Below are 13617 nucleotides of genomic sequence, written 5' to 3' on the forward strand. Positions count from 1 at the left end.
ACAAATGAGCTAATTGCCTCGCAAGGTAGTTTGCTGAGCTCTTTCCTCAACTTTACCAAAAATACCTTTCGTTTAAATTAATGACGTCATAAGTGGCAGGCACACTTGTCCTTCATGGGCGGTCAGGGCGACACTTATTTACATGAACAACAAGCTATTTCATTTTGTTTGTCAGCACAAAAGTAATAATACGTTCAGCTCCAGACTGTTTTGCGCGCATATTAAAGATGATCAAATTTGGGAAACATCACGCTTTAAATGTTACTATAATTCCTCGAAGGATAACTGAACTTTTTCATTGATTGGTCGACAGAAATGTGCGGTGAAAGAACAACAGAGTTGTGAAAAGTCAGTCAGTAGCAGATCACAACGACGTGAATCAAAACGGTGTGTAATTTCATCTGTTAAAAGAACGTTCAATTGGCTGAAACTTTGATTATCAGAAGAGCGCCTTTTAACTGAAAGGTACAAATCTTGTGTTTTTTATTTGAAATGTTACTTTTTCGTGTGGAGAAAAAGGAGGAAAATTAAGGAATAATCATAACTATCAGCGAGACAGAGGAACAACCGGAAAACAACGTTTACTGCCAGCAGCAGAAAATAAACGCATGGCAAATGAGAAAATAGTTAGTCTCTTGGTAACAACAGACGCGACAGTTTTCCATTATTCTCTTATAGAGTATGACGTTTGCCCGCGCTGAAGAAGTTCAGAAGACAGCTACGTGATTCCTGCACCCAAGAGCCCATGTCGAATGATAACGAAGTCGGTGAAACGGCGGAAACTCTTTCGATGAATCGGACGTTTATTTTAAAAGATACATTGTATTTTGTATTCCAATTATATTGAAAATATTTTGCAAAAGTTCAGTGAGGTTAGTAAGGCTCCCTGCTTTTGCTTCCTCACTTATTTCGATTTTATTTGCCTGACAGAGATAATCAAATGACTGTGAAATAACAATGTTTTTTCACATCTCTATGCATGAGTGGAAGGGACAGACGAGCACTGGAGAAATTGTACCACGTAATTCAGCTATTTCCTACGTCCCCGAAAACGTTCAACTAAAGCATTCATGAACACGATAAGCATACACCGCACCAGACAGCAATGCCGGACATTTGAAAGTTTTCTCAATTTTCGAGATAGAAGTGCTTCATCCTCATTTATGAAAATGGCTTCATCTGTTGGGGACTTATTAGTGCTGATGAAGTTTTTATTGGATAAAAACACCCATAAGTAGGTACAGTAAACCTAAAAAAGAATGGGTCAATTGACATGTCCTGCAGCCACAAGCACATCGTACAGCTGTAACTTACCAAGGAAATCTTAGGGAGTGACATATTTATTCTTCTCGCTGTGATTAGCTTTGTAGGTTCTAATAATATCAAGGATGTAACATTCTTAATGCGTGTGTGATTAATCTCATGAGCTTAAGATCGTATGGCGAAAAAAAGTGAATAATTCGCGGAGATAGTTTAGAAAGAGAAAGAAAAATTCCTGTCCCATGAGGACATATCGCGTCCCGGTCATGCAGTGACGGCAAAGAAATGAACCAAAAAGTTTAATGAAGGTGCATAGCTGTTATTTTGGTTCCTTTTTTACGTTCTCGTTGCCGTCGCAGTCGTCGTTGCTAAAGCTTCCTATTCCCAGTACAGACCGACCGAAGCGAGGCCTGGAAAAATGATTGTGTACCAATAGTCCCCAGTATGGTCAGTTAATGAGAAGTTCATTATTAATATGGCTTCATTTGCGAAACTGATGCTGGGATTTGGATTTTTCAGCTAATGGTAACATTACATTTTTTTTTTTTTTTGGCATATAAATGAAAACCAATTACCATTAAAAAAACTATTCACAAAGCCTCGCTTTTATAACAAGGCTCAAACCAACTCCGACTGTTGGCATATTGAAACTCCCAAGCTCAGGCCACAGTTTTAAGGACGAAGAAAATGAACGTTACTATTTATTGCATTGATAGTTTCATCTAACGGCGATCAGAAAAGGTCCCAGAAACAAAGAATCGACTGCATAAGTAAAAAAAGCGGAAACTTAGAACACAGAGCAGAGCAAAGCAATCTTTTTTCTGTCCCCTCCATAAACACCCAGTGTTCAGTGTTATTTCGCTAGTTTAGGAATTGTAGCAAAGTAAATTAAGTATCTGCTTTTTGTATAAACATATCCGAATTGCCGTGTATATCTTATTTCCGATGATCATCTCTATTATTTTCAAAATGCTGTCTTTGAGAGCGACTCCAGTAATCGAGCGGCGGTCGAATAAATGCCTTCTCCCGGTGACGAAATTTTTCGCCTAAAATAAACTGTTCGGGATTCAGCATTGATCAGATCCCAACATAAAACAGCCAGTAGCTAATTAAAATTTGAATGGTTTGGATGGCCTCGACCAACCATAAGCTTACAAAATTGAGCTTGAATTCAATAATGTTCACGGTCTGACGATCGATATTTGACGCGACCAACAAATGATCGCCACTCCGAGTATTAACGTAAAAAGCCATCGCTCTTTTCGACGACCAAGTGAACTTCCCTACAATGCATAGACGTAAAGGGCAAGTTTAGTTTTGCTCGGGGGTCATTTATCAAAACTGACGTGCCGCAAGTCGCACACAACTCAATGCCGAATTTGTGATCTCCGATTCCAGGAGATAAGAAACTAAATTTCAGACTAACAGTAAATTAGATTTCTATTAACAACAGTTGCACTTACTTTTCTTGTTTGACGTTCACAAGAGATCAGCAGAAAACTTCTGAGTCTGAGATCACACATTTGCTGGGTATTTAACACCTACCGTAATGCACGTAGGCAGAAGGGGGATCTTACCCTCAAATTAACCAATCAGAGCGCACCTTAAATTGGCTACAAACATTAATCTCATAATAATGGTGTCTGCTATCAAATGCGCTGTTTGTCTATGAGCAAAGATTGTTTGCCTGTTTACATGCAAATATGGCACGTGCATGAAACAAAGGTTAATGGATTTTTTTTGTATCCTTTATTCGTAATTTTGACGTAAACTCTTGACACTTGTTCATGTTAATGAATAACTAGTTAATTCTTTAGCAAAAAGTTATAAAGCATAAGTTCACGACGCCAAAGAGTTGTCATTGTTTTAATTTTCTTCTCGAAAACACATTATGTATTACGAGGCACCGTGGAGAGACAGATACGAATGAAATGGACCTGCGACAAAAATAATCAAAATTATTTGGAGGCAAGCCCCGAGAGACGAGACAAATCTTCAAAGACACGATTTATTATTTCCCAGTAATAAAGCCTTAAAGCAAGACTGAACGGCTTCATCTCGTCTCGTGATATGAATAACTTTAAGAAAATTATCAATGCTCTTTCCTTTTCAGTTGGAAGTTATTAAAGCCTCCGATATTCCGAAAGAGCGACGTGCTGCTTTTGCCGGTTGTTAATTAAATGTTGCTGAATTGATAAGCAGGTGCCACTGTATTAATATCACCAACAGTTTGTTGACAAATCCAAAGTCAGACGCCGGAAAATTCAAGCTAAGATAATGGCAACAGGCAACAGCCCTGACGTTTTTCATGAATTATGATGTGTAAGTTATCTTTACAACAGAAAAGAAACCTTTAAAAAGGAAAGTAAAATGAAGCTTAAACGGTAAGGCGAACAAAGAACTCGACGGTTAAACACTCAGACGTTTTCGCAGGGTCCTCAGACACATCGACATGCTATTGTGGAAAAAAAGTAATTGAATGTTTAATTATACCGACACAACCTTGTTTCGACTCCGGTTCTACTACACGGTCGGAACATTCTAATCCAGAAGGACAGGTCAGAATACAAATGAGTGGTTAGTACGGCAGCTAATTACGCTGGGGGTAATTCTGCTTGGGAGGTAAATGGCTGTAAAGTGTGTTGAGGAGTAACGCGCTTCTTGTCGACTAATGGACTTTTCGTTAGTGGAAAGGTATGATATCGACATACTTAAGAATATTTTTTTGAACAAAATGTTTCGCCCCATGACTTATGCTACTCAATATTGGTAGAGGGCAATAATCCGGTGTTTTCAATGAGCATTCAGGTCTGGAGCAAAGGCATACCCGTCGATCAGGCTCATCTTAAATGATTAGTCAACAGTTGCTCTGTATTCAACATTCTCTGTAAATAATACGTCACTTATTTGCTTCCTGTTACCTTGAGAATAATATTTAAACTCCAGAATCTAGTTTCTTTTTTTCAAAGTTTTATACCACCCGGTTTTATTTTGCCGGATCGTGTCCATGTTAACTAGCCGTTTGAGGCGCATCGCTATGTTTGGATCTGCGTTTGCTGTTTTTCCTACGAAATTATTTTTTATTTTATTTCAATTTTGACTGTGACCGAAAACTGAAGCCGCCTTCAGGCAACAGAACAGGCAGAAAACCAAACCCTTTCGTACCACTCAGTGTATAACATGAAGATAGAATCCTTTCAGGATAGTATGTTGTGGCAAATTTAAATGGTAAATTCAAAATTTGCAAGAGGAGAGGCTAGCATTCTTTTTTTCGCGCGCAAGACTTTCTTAACAGCTTGTAAACGAAATCAACACCCAAAGACGGCTTCGCGAAAGAATGGACACTCTGAAACCCATAAAATTTGACTAAATTTTAATTTGACTAAATTTAATGCGAAACCGCGGTGTATTTATTGAAAGACTATTCATAACCCTTATGGTGCTATTTAGGAGAATTTAGTTTTTAGTATATATATATTATTGAAATACTTTCCTCTTGGTGGTGTATTCGAAATTCTCAAGAACTGCATACATTGCTTTCCGTTGCTATTTTAAAGAAAAGTTAGTCTGGTCACTGTTACACACAACAGCGTTGTTTTCACTAGCTCTCTATTTTCAATTCCTTGCTGTTTTGGCCTGAATGCATAATGCAAAAATTTTTATAATTGGCGTTTGATTGACGTGAAAAATAGCCTTTAATTCTGACCGCCATGTTTCTCTGACAGCCGGCAAGAAAAACTATATTAAGAATAAATTTTACATTGATTATTTGTCGTGAAAGTGCAAATAACTTTTACGAGACAGCGGGTCACAAGCTTTAGAACATTTGCGAATTCTTTAGCGCAAAGAATTGCTTGCCATCCGCAAAGCCCTGTTTCAGTCAGACATATTCGCTATTATCATCTACAACGAAAAGAATATAGACTAAACAATTCCCCTTCTGACATATATTACCCGGGTTTGCTACAAATTTGCCAGATATATTACATGAACATTAAAATAACAAGATTGTTCGCTCACTCACCCTGCGGAGTATGATGCATTTATACGGCAAATCTTCCACTAGATTTCCATTCGCTCGTGAACACAACACTGAAGCGCACGCAAAACAGACATCACAGAAAACTTTTCGTGATGCCAAAGCCAAGACTTAATCCTCGTCGAAATTTTCTTCTTTACGTCGATGATGCGTTCGTTAACCAAAACAATATACTTGAGTGGGGAGGCAATTAGAGTTCTATATTTCCAAGCCTTGTAGTATGCTGTTGATCGATTCAGCTGCTATATAACTTTAGTTCCATTGTCATGTTCAGCATGTTGAGCAAACTATTATCCAAACAAAGTAATTTCATCCTTTTCTCACGGAAATTTTGTACCCTCTTCCTATTGTAAACGGTAGGCTGAGTTGATAAACAAGGCATCGTGGACAAGCTTTGCCAGAATTATTATTAGCAATAACCATTAGATATGCCAAACACAAATGCTAACTTCATAATTAAGAAACTTATCCACTTTGTAAAACTGTCAGTTCTTCTTCACACAGATGAGGTGTGATAAAAACCGCTCGGGATATCCATTGTTTTTCATAATTTGCGCTTGGATCAAAATGAATTGTGTCCGGTCGATTGGATATCCATTTTGTCCTTACCCCGTATACTTGACAATTTATATCCCCTCAAAAAAGTTGTATGCAGTCTGAGCTCAAGATATCTATCAAGAGAAAAAATTCCAGGAAAGGTGGTATGAATTTTTAGCGATTTAGTCCGCTGTAAACAATATATACATATCTACAGTATTTCTTCCACGAAGCCATTAATTGTCTAGTGTCAACTAGATGTTATTTTCTCAGAAGTAATAAAGCGGAAATAGAGGACTGATATTGAAAAAAATAAGTTTCACGCTTAATCTAAAGCGCGTATGTTTTATCGATGGAATTTCAAGGGGTGTTCTCCGAGCGTACACACGCCAGCTGATAACAACATTCTCGACACGGTGCAGTTGACAAGCCTGTTCGCAAGTGAAATGAAATTCTTGATCATAAATAACAAATGGACCTTTTCTAACCTTGAAACATGAATTCAACCAAATTTAATATTGGCGCAGAGATTTCAACTTGTCAGCTAAAATTGCTGCGAAATCTAACTTGAAAAATGTTATTTTCTCTTTCTTTTCTAGAAATTTACCTGCAGGGAGAAGGATGAATAATAACAAAGGCTTAAACTAGCCGAGGTTTCCCAAAACACATAACCGTTGTCAAAAGAAAAAAATATTTTACCATCTCTTAATTTAATGCAATTTCCTTCGAATAGTAACCTCACGCATGCCTAGAACACAATCTTTCTGAGTGTAAACGTTTACTTAAAAAGTTAAAGCAGCGTTTTTTTGCTAAACTTCCAAGAAAAGTTAAAGGCAAAAATGCTTAAAGTTCAACCGTCACCACTTACCGACATTTCAATGCAGAGGATCTAAAACCTTTGGCGGAGCATTAAGTTTTGTTATATGTTCCGTTTCAAATCAGGTGTTTACGTTACTTTTATTAATTTAGAAATTGTAACAAAGGTGCGATTTATTAAAAATTACTATTCCTGACATATCATCGGGGAAAAAGAGTTCTCCGCTAGTAGGTCGAACATTTATACTTCTTTTAATTATTCGACGGTGAGATTTGCTTGGCCCATTTCGTAATTATGCGGAGGAACTTTAATGTACAAAGGCTGTTTCATTTCTTTTGTTTACGTTCAAAATCCGTGTACAAACGGCGGATGTTTCATACTCGATTAGCATTATGTATTTTGACATGAGCAAAATTAGATTTTTTTCGCAGCAAAGTAAGGGCTTCATTAATTCCAGCTTTTGGAGTCCCGTATCACTGGCAATGGGGTCGCGAATCATACTTGCTCGGTATTGCAACTTGCTATATAAACAGGCTCAGTCGTGCCTCAAGATTGCTTTAACAGAATCATTATTATATATTCCCATTGTGTGTTTATTCAAATCTTTGTCGACCCATGATCGAAACAACTACAGACTGAGCACTTTGTCCGCGTTCAACGTGAGCTTAACTTTACTTAACAAAGGCATTTTAAAGTCGAATTTTGCATCACAAAACCACCGGTTGTATTTCAAATACAAGTTATTTACTGATGTGGTGTTTTCAAATCGAACAACCAAACAGTTTTACATACCCGGCGAAATTTCTACTGAATTTTGTAAACAAAAGCTATTTGAGAGAGGCAGTGACCTTTTTTAATGCAAAAGGTGCATAAAAGTCTGTCAATTATTTCCCGAACGGTCAGAGCAAACACAAATAAACTCAAGAGAGACTACATATCAAAAAAAATTCAGTGAAGTTCCCAATCTTGAAAAACCCTTTTAAAGCTGGTTCACACGTGCAACGCAAACGCAAATGCAAGCGCAAGCACAAGCAAACACACGGGTGAACTACCACAACGCAAACGCAAACGCAAGCGCCAACGCAAGAAATGGAAACTTTTTCATTTCCTTGCGCTTGCATTTGCGCTTGCGTTTGCGTTGCTCATGTGAACCAGGCGTTAGAATACAAGTTCAATGGTGCAACAAAATAAATCTGAACACTCTAGCCATTCTATGGTCTCTCATTGTTAAACATGCTTTTTCTTACATTCTAACGGTTATACGCTGTTCAGTACAAAGAATAAAGGAATGAAATTAGTCGAGTCACAGTTCATCTCATGTGCTAATTTCACGGCGGTCTATTGTCCATGATGCGTCTCGTAGTGTTGAATGTTCTAAGGCCCGGTAGGCCCGGTACCTATTACAGTTGAACTCGACTTCGAATTGGCAAGATGATTCAAAGGACGCACCTGATTCAATACGTCCAACTTTGGTATAACCATCATTGTGTGATTGCTGAATTAAACAGCGTGCTTTCTGTTGAGGCAAATTCATCCAACCTTTTTTTTTTTTTTTCACAATAACTGTCAAATTTCTAGCGTGCTCATTGGCTAATTTTTATAATCAATTTGAGTACAGACAGATGAAAGTCGGAGGTTAAACCTTTTAGCGTTATGTTCGTGTTTTGGCGGCGACTCAGCTCGTCGTAAGAGAAGAGAAACCAAAGCGAAGCTCTGGAGCAGAAAATTGAGGATCTTTAAACATTGATCGAGGTTTGACTTGCAAATCGTTGGTGAGTGTGAATTACTCTTGAGACTAAAATTACCGAAGCAGAAAATAAACAATGTTTCACTCTCACTTTTTTGAAGAAACTGTCAGCTGGGATAGAGGTTAGTTTCGAAATTTCGATTCTTTAGATTAAAATTCTCTCAATTGTGACGAAGAATCTGGTGTTTTGGTTTCTCTCGTTTACTCTCCTTCTAACTTGCATTCCACTCGTTTGACTCCATTGAACCTCGTTCATTTGCCTTTGGATCTGTCTCTTCCACAATCTTCTCCTTTCTTTATTAGGGAGTTTACGAATGAGTGCGAGTACGACTGGTGGAGCATGGGAACGAGCTTGAAACACGACAACTTTAGCAATGCGCGCAAAATTGGTCATAAATAAGAGGAAGACGAATAAAAAACCGACGCCATTTGTTTATTTGCGCGCTCAATTCCCATTTTTGATCACGCCACCGAGTATAATTTATGCACAAGTTTAGTCGGCGCATAAAAGGTACGTATTATGCGGTAAGCTCTAGGGTCACTTTGATCTTTTCCATATTTGGAACAACTTATTTAAGTCTCGGGTACTTAACGAGGGCCTAAGGCCAACTGCACTTCGACTTCACCCATAACCACATTCTCGTCCCTAGAGCCTCTGGTCCCTCTTAGTCCTCGTGCCCAGCCTCCGGCTGCTGAGAGGACCAGGCGGCTCTGGGGACGAGAATGCCATGACCACACCTCCTCTTAGTTACCTAGTTACTAGAAAACAGGGCGACGTGGTCCAATGCACAAAAGTTAAAATTGCATGCCCGAAAGGTCCGTTTAAATGATTTTTGGAACACTAACAGACAGTTGATACCCACAAAAGAGCACCCCAGGTTCCCAGTGGACTAACTTGGTGTCCGTCTATTAATTATGAACTACAAATTCTAATTCTAAAACATCTCTATTAAAATCTTCAACATTTCTCAATTCTTTTAATTTTAGCAATCCTTCAAGAAAAACTTTTTCCTTCCAAATATACCTAAAAATCGCCCAAAAATTTATAAAACACCCGAAAACATTGATTTGTGTAATGAGCGGAGGGTTTTTGTATTGCTTGAAACGCGAACAAGGTGTTTCAATTAAACCGATTTTAAGCGGAGTGAAAACGGCTTTCAGGTGTACCCCCGCCTTAAGATAAGACCGACCCGCTGACTGATGGAGCCGGTTTGCACGGCCATCGGCTCGGATCGAGTCCCACTAAAACCGTTATTTATTCCCCAGTACAGTAGATCTGTTAACGGTAACTGATTAAGCCAGTTGACTGCTGTTGTAGTCAGCAATCAAAGCCCGCTGTCGCTGGCCGTTGCTTTTAAGGTGGTACTGGAGGCTGAATCGGATCTTTCGGATCATAACCTTTTTTAAACATATGGGAGATTACTTAAAATGGGACCTGTACGCCACATTTCAGAGATCAGGACTGAAGCGTTCGCGAGTAATAAGCGAGAGAAGTTTGGTTTCTACGGGGTCGTTCGCGGAGAAAACACGTACTGCCTACTGCGAAAATCCTTGTGTCGTCTTCATGTACAATTCCCCAAAGAGTGTCATGTTGAGAGATCTGTCAATAGTGCTCTCTTTTACGTGAAAGATTTGACCGTTCTGGATCTCTAGATGGTTGAGATAAAATTTTCTTCGCTAAAGACATCATCTTTTTTGATCAACTCAGTGGTAACACGGGCTCTGGGAACGAGATGGTGGCCTTGTTTTGGAGGAGTCTGTAAGGAGAGGCTCTGAGTTATGGGCTATCGCTCAGGAAACAAAGCAAATCCTGTTTCAGAGGATAAGGGTATACGCGGGCTCTGGGAACGAGATTGCTCAAGCTGTAGTAAGCTATTGAGCATGCTCGTGAAGCAGCCGTTCCCCTTAACGGACGTCATTATTAGCTCTGCTTTCTTGTCCACAGTATGTACGATAATTAGTTTGTGTTGAAAATACGACGTTGCAAGCGGCCCTCATTTTTACCTTGGCGAGCAAAACTTAGCTGGCTTTGGCTTATATATCGGTTCCTTTGTGAATGTTTTTGATGTCACTTACATCTGATAAATGTTAATTTAAATTGTAACGTTTGAAAAGCCGCTGAAAGGACTTTTGTTTTCGCGATCAATAAACAGTGGCAGACGGTAAATCTTATGAAGATGGGCTGTTTTCGTGTTGTTTCCGCCTTACTAGAGTTCCTAACTTTAATATGTCACCAGTTAAATTGTATTTGACATGCTCTTGCTATATTTTAAGCTAGGCGTAAAATGACATTGTTTTGAAGTCTGTCCACCAAAGCTAGCCATTTACCTCTAAAGAGATTATAAGACAATACACACTCCCGAATGTCTTGCTTCGGCCTGTGGCGAGTCGGCAACTTGGCAAATGTGTCAACAGTCATATTTATTACTTACTCAAATATTTAACGAAAAACTGAGCCTGAAAGACACGAGGAACATCTGCATAAGGGACAAGAAACAAACGAGACGCGCGAGCTTCTATGTAAACAAATATGGGAGCGGATAAAAGACCATACAGGATCTTGGATGGAATCAGATAACACCTTGCGAAAAATTTGGTACGTCGCAAAAGGCATTATTTAATGGTTTTGCTGCTAACTTCAAAGTGGTGTGAGAATGAAAGCTGACAGTATCAGGTGCTTCAATTAACGTATGATATACAAGAAGTGGCTGGTGTCGGGGATTCAAGATTTAGAAAAGATCGTATCGAAGACAGTCGGTAACGCTGTACACACTAATCTGAAGAAAAACTAGCGATTCAAACGAGAAGGGTTGACGATAAGGGAAGCAATAGACCTGTAAAGCGAGGTAGGCCTATGTCTGATGTTCGTTTTTGCGCAACAATGTAGATTTGTGATAAATAAGCGACTCTCGCCGGAATCGATCATGTTGGCTTCTATCCATGTGAAAATCTCCCTACAATATTTGAAAATTTTATATATCCTTCTTGTAAAGAAGGCAACCATCGCAGCTATCGTAATTTCCATTTCCATGTATTTTTATATTCCTTCATGTGACGTTCTTAGCGAGAATACTTTATCTTCAATCAATTAGTAGAATTTAGAAAAATGACTTTCGTAGGTCAACTTCACGCAGATAAATATGTATGCAAAGAATTAATGATTTCTCGACGTTTTTAGTCACATGGGAGATTTAAGACGACATTTTTACAGGTTGGTATGGAATATTTACTAGGATTCGGGTGGGTATGGAATATTTTTTTAGGAAATTCATTTATTGAGAATAATATTCCCATGAGCAATTGTAAAACAAAACGAAATGTTTCTTCTAATTGTAATTCTAATTCATGGATACGGTTTGATTTCAAGTCAGGGCGGAATGAAATGAGCTTTTATCAGTAATGACTGGCTCCTCACTTGTATTCGGGACTGGTTATGGAGAGTGATGGATGAAACCATTTCACGGCGTCGCTAGAAAAATTTGCAATATCTTATGTTATCTTGTGCCATAAAGTCTGGCTGAATTCAAATGCTTCCTATTCACGTATATTCAGGAATGACATACCAATTAGTAAGAAAAACAGCGATCAAAAACATTTAAATACCCCTCAGCCACTGCACTAAAAAATATCTATGAAAAATTCACTTTAGTTTGTGAAAATTCCAATTATCAATTTAAATGATGAGCCATTTTAGTGTTGAACTATTCTTATATTTAAAATTTTTATATTTAAATTATATTTGCGTGCATCAAATGGTTCCCATTTCGTTTCGTGATAGTGGAGCGGAAGTAGTGTAATTTTGCAAGAAGCAGAATTTATTTTGAAAACAAAAAGGTGACATTTTAACAAATATTTGACTTGTTTTGCGGTGGTGTTGGCGCATTGCTTTCACGGCTTGTAAACATTTAAAAAAGCACTGTCGCAGTGATTTTGCCGAATTTTGGTCAAAACTGATAAATATTTCACCAAGAAAACCTTTTTCGTAGCAAGAAATTGCTGTTAGAGCACAATGGAGAAAATATTAAGGTTTTTCTCCGAGGAAAAACAAACTAGAATCAGTTTCTAGTGACTTTTCTAAAATACTCAGGAAGAACTTGAAAAGGTTGGCCATTTTTTTCAAGTTGCAATTCAATTCCATCCTAGCCATCTGCAGACAAACATAAAAAATAGTAGTTTCTGTGCACTCGCAGGGTTATTGTAAACAAAACTCAACCATTATTTTAACGATTGCATTGAAACAAGTGCATTTTTTGTCTATTCATAGTGACACCAAAAATAGGTGACGGTCAGTGCCCTTTTAACGAAATGCATTTGCTTAATCATGATGAGCACGTGACAAGAAACACTTTTGGGCAGCACCAAAGTATATTTTAATCAGACGATATTAAGAATTCACTTATTTACCTATGATCATCTGGCTGTCTCTGATCTGTAATTGTACTCAGTTTCAAACGTTATTTTTAGGCCTTGCGTTCTCTTCTGTAGTAAACATGTACCCAGAACGGCGCAAATAACTGCTCTCTTCTGTTGCAGCTTTAGATTGAGGTCAGAGTAGCATCAGGGTGGAATACAAAAGCGTTAAGAAAATATTTTCATTAATGCTGGTCAATGACGAACTTGTTTCAGCTACACATTGTGTTGGGGCAAATTGACTCTCCAAAAAATTTAACAGGTAACGCTTCCTCTTTATACCACCATGAGCTCAAATTTGAGCAGCTGCTGGGTTTCATCGGGAAATGGTGGCAGATTTGAGTGATCAATTGATCCGTCCATCAGCGAAGAAAAAAAGCGGGATATGGGAGTGTGAAGGAGTCTTGGTGTGGGCGGAATGTTTGTTTTCACTTCCATTTTTTTAGCACAGGCTCACAGGCTTTTTCCACGGAAATCGAAAACAATTTGTTGAAGTTATCAATGCAATTATTAAGTTCAAAGATTACACCAAAAAAACTGAACAGTCTTTCTCTTTACCACTCTTTATTAATTCGACTGACGGAAAGCTTTTCACGAAAATAAGCGGATGAAAATAGATTATCTTAGTGTACCGGCTGACAAAAAAAATCAATGATAAAATCTGAAGCCTTTGAAAGCAATGTTAAGAAAAAACTTGGCCGTTACAGCATAAGAAGTTTATCAGATTCTTTTCAGTCCTTGGTATTTTCAATACGAATCACTGATTTTTCGATGATAATCTTAATTTATTGAAGCTTTTACGTTTTA

General features: G+C 38.2%; 1 protein-coding gene across 2 annotated transcripts in view; it reads right to left on the reverse strand.

Annotated features, from left to right (window-relative positions):
• The window catches only part of LOC146462216 (alpha-1A adrenergic receptor-like), a 30712-nt gene that overhangs the window by 11881 nt on the left and 5214 nt on the right, over nt 1-13617 (reverse strand). Inside the window, exon 1 of one of the 2 annotated variants that reach the window (XM_085085758.1) lies at nt 2724-2769. The exons of the other annotated variant lie outside the window; for it this stretch is intronic. The gene's annotated coding sequence lies outside the window, so the exon portion shown is untranslated. Of the gene's footprint in view, nt 1-2723; nt 2770-13617 lie in introns of those variants that run through there. 2 annotated transcript variants of the gene reach the window in all.

This window comes from Pavona decussata, unplaced genomic scaffold, assembly GCF_977016875.1.
Source record: "Pavona decussata unplaced genomic scaffold, jaPavDecu1.1 SCAFFOLD_190, whole genome shotgun sequence".
In the NCBI taxonomy this organism is placed as follows: Eukaryota; Metazoa; Cnidaria; class Anthozoa; order Scleractinia; family Agariciidae; genus Pavona; species Pavona decussata.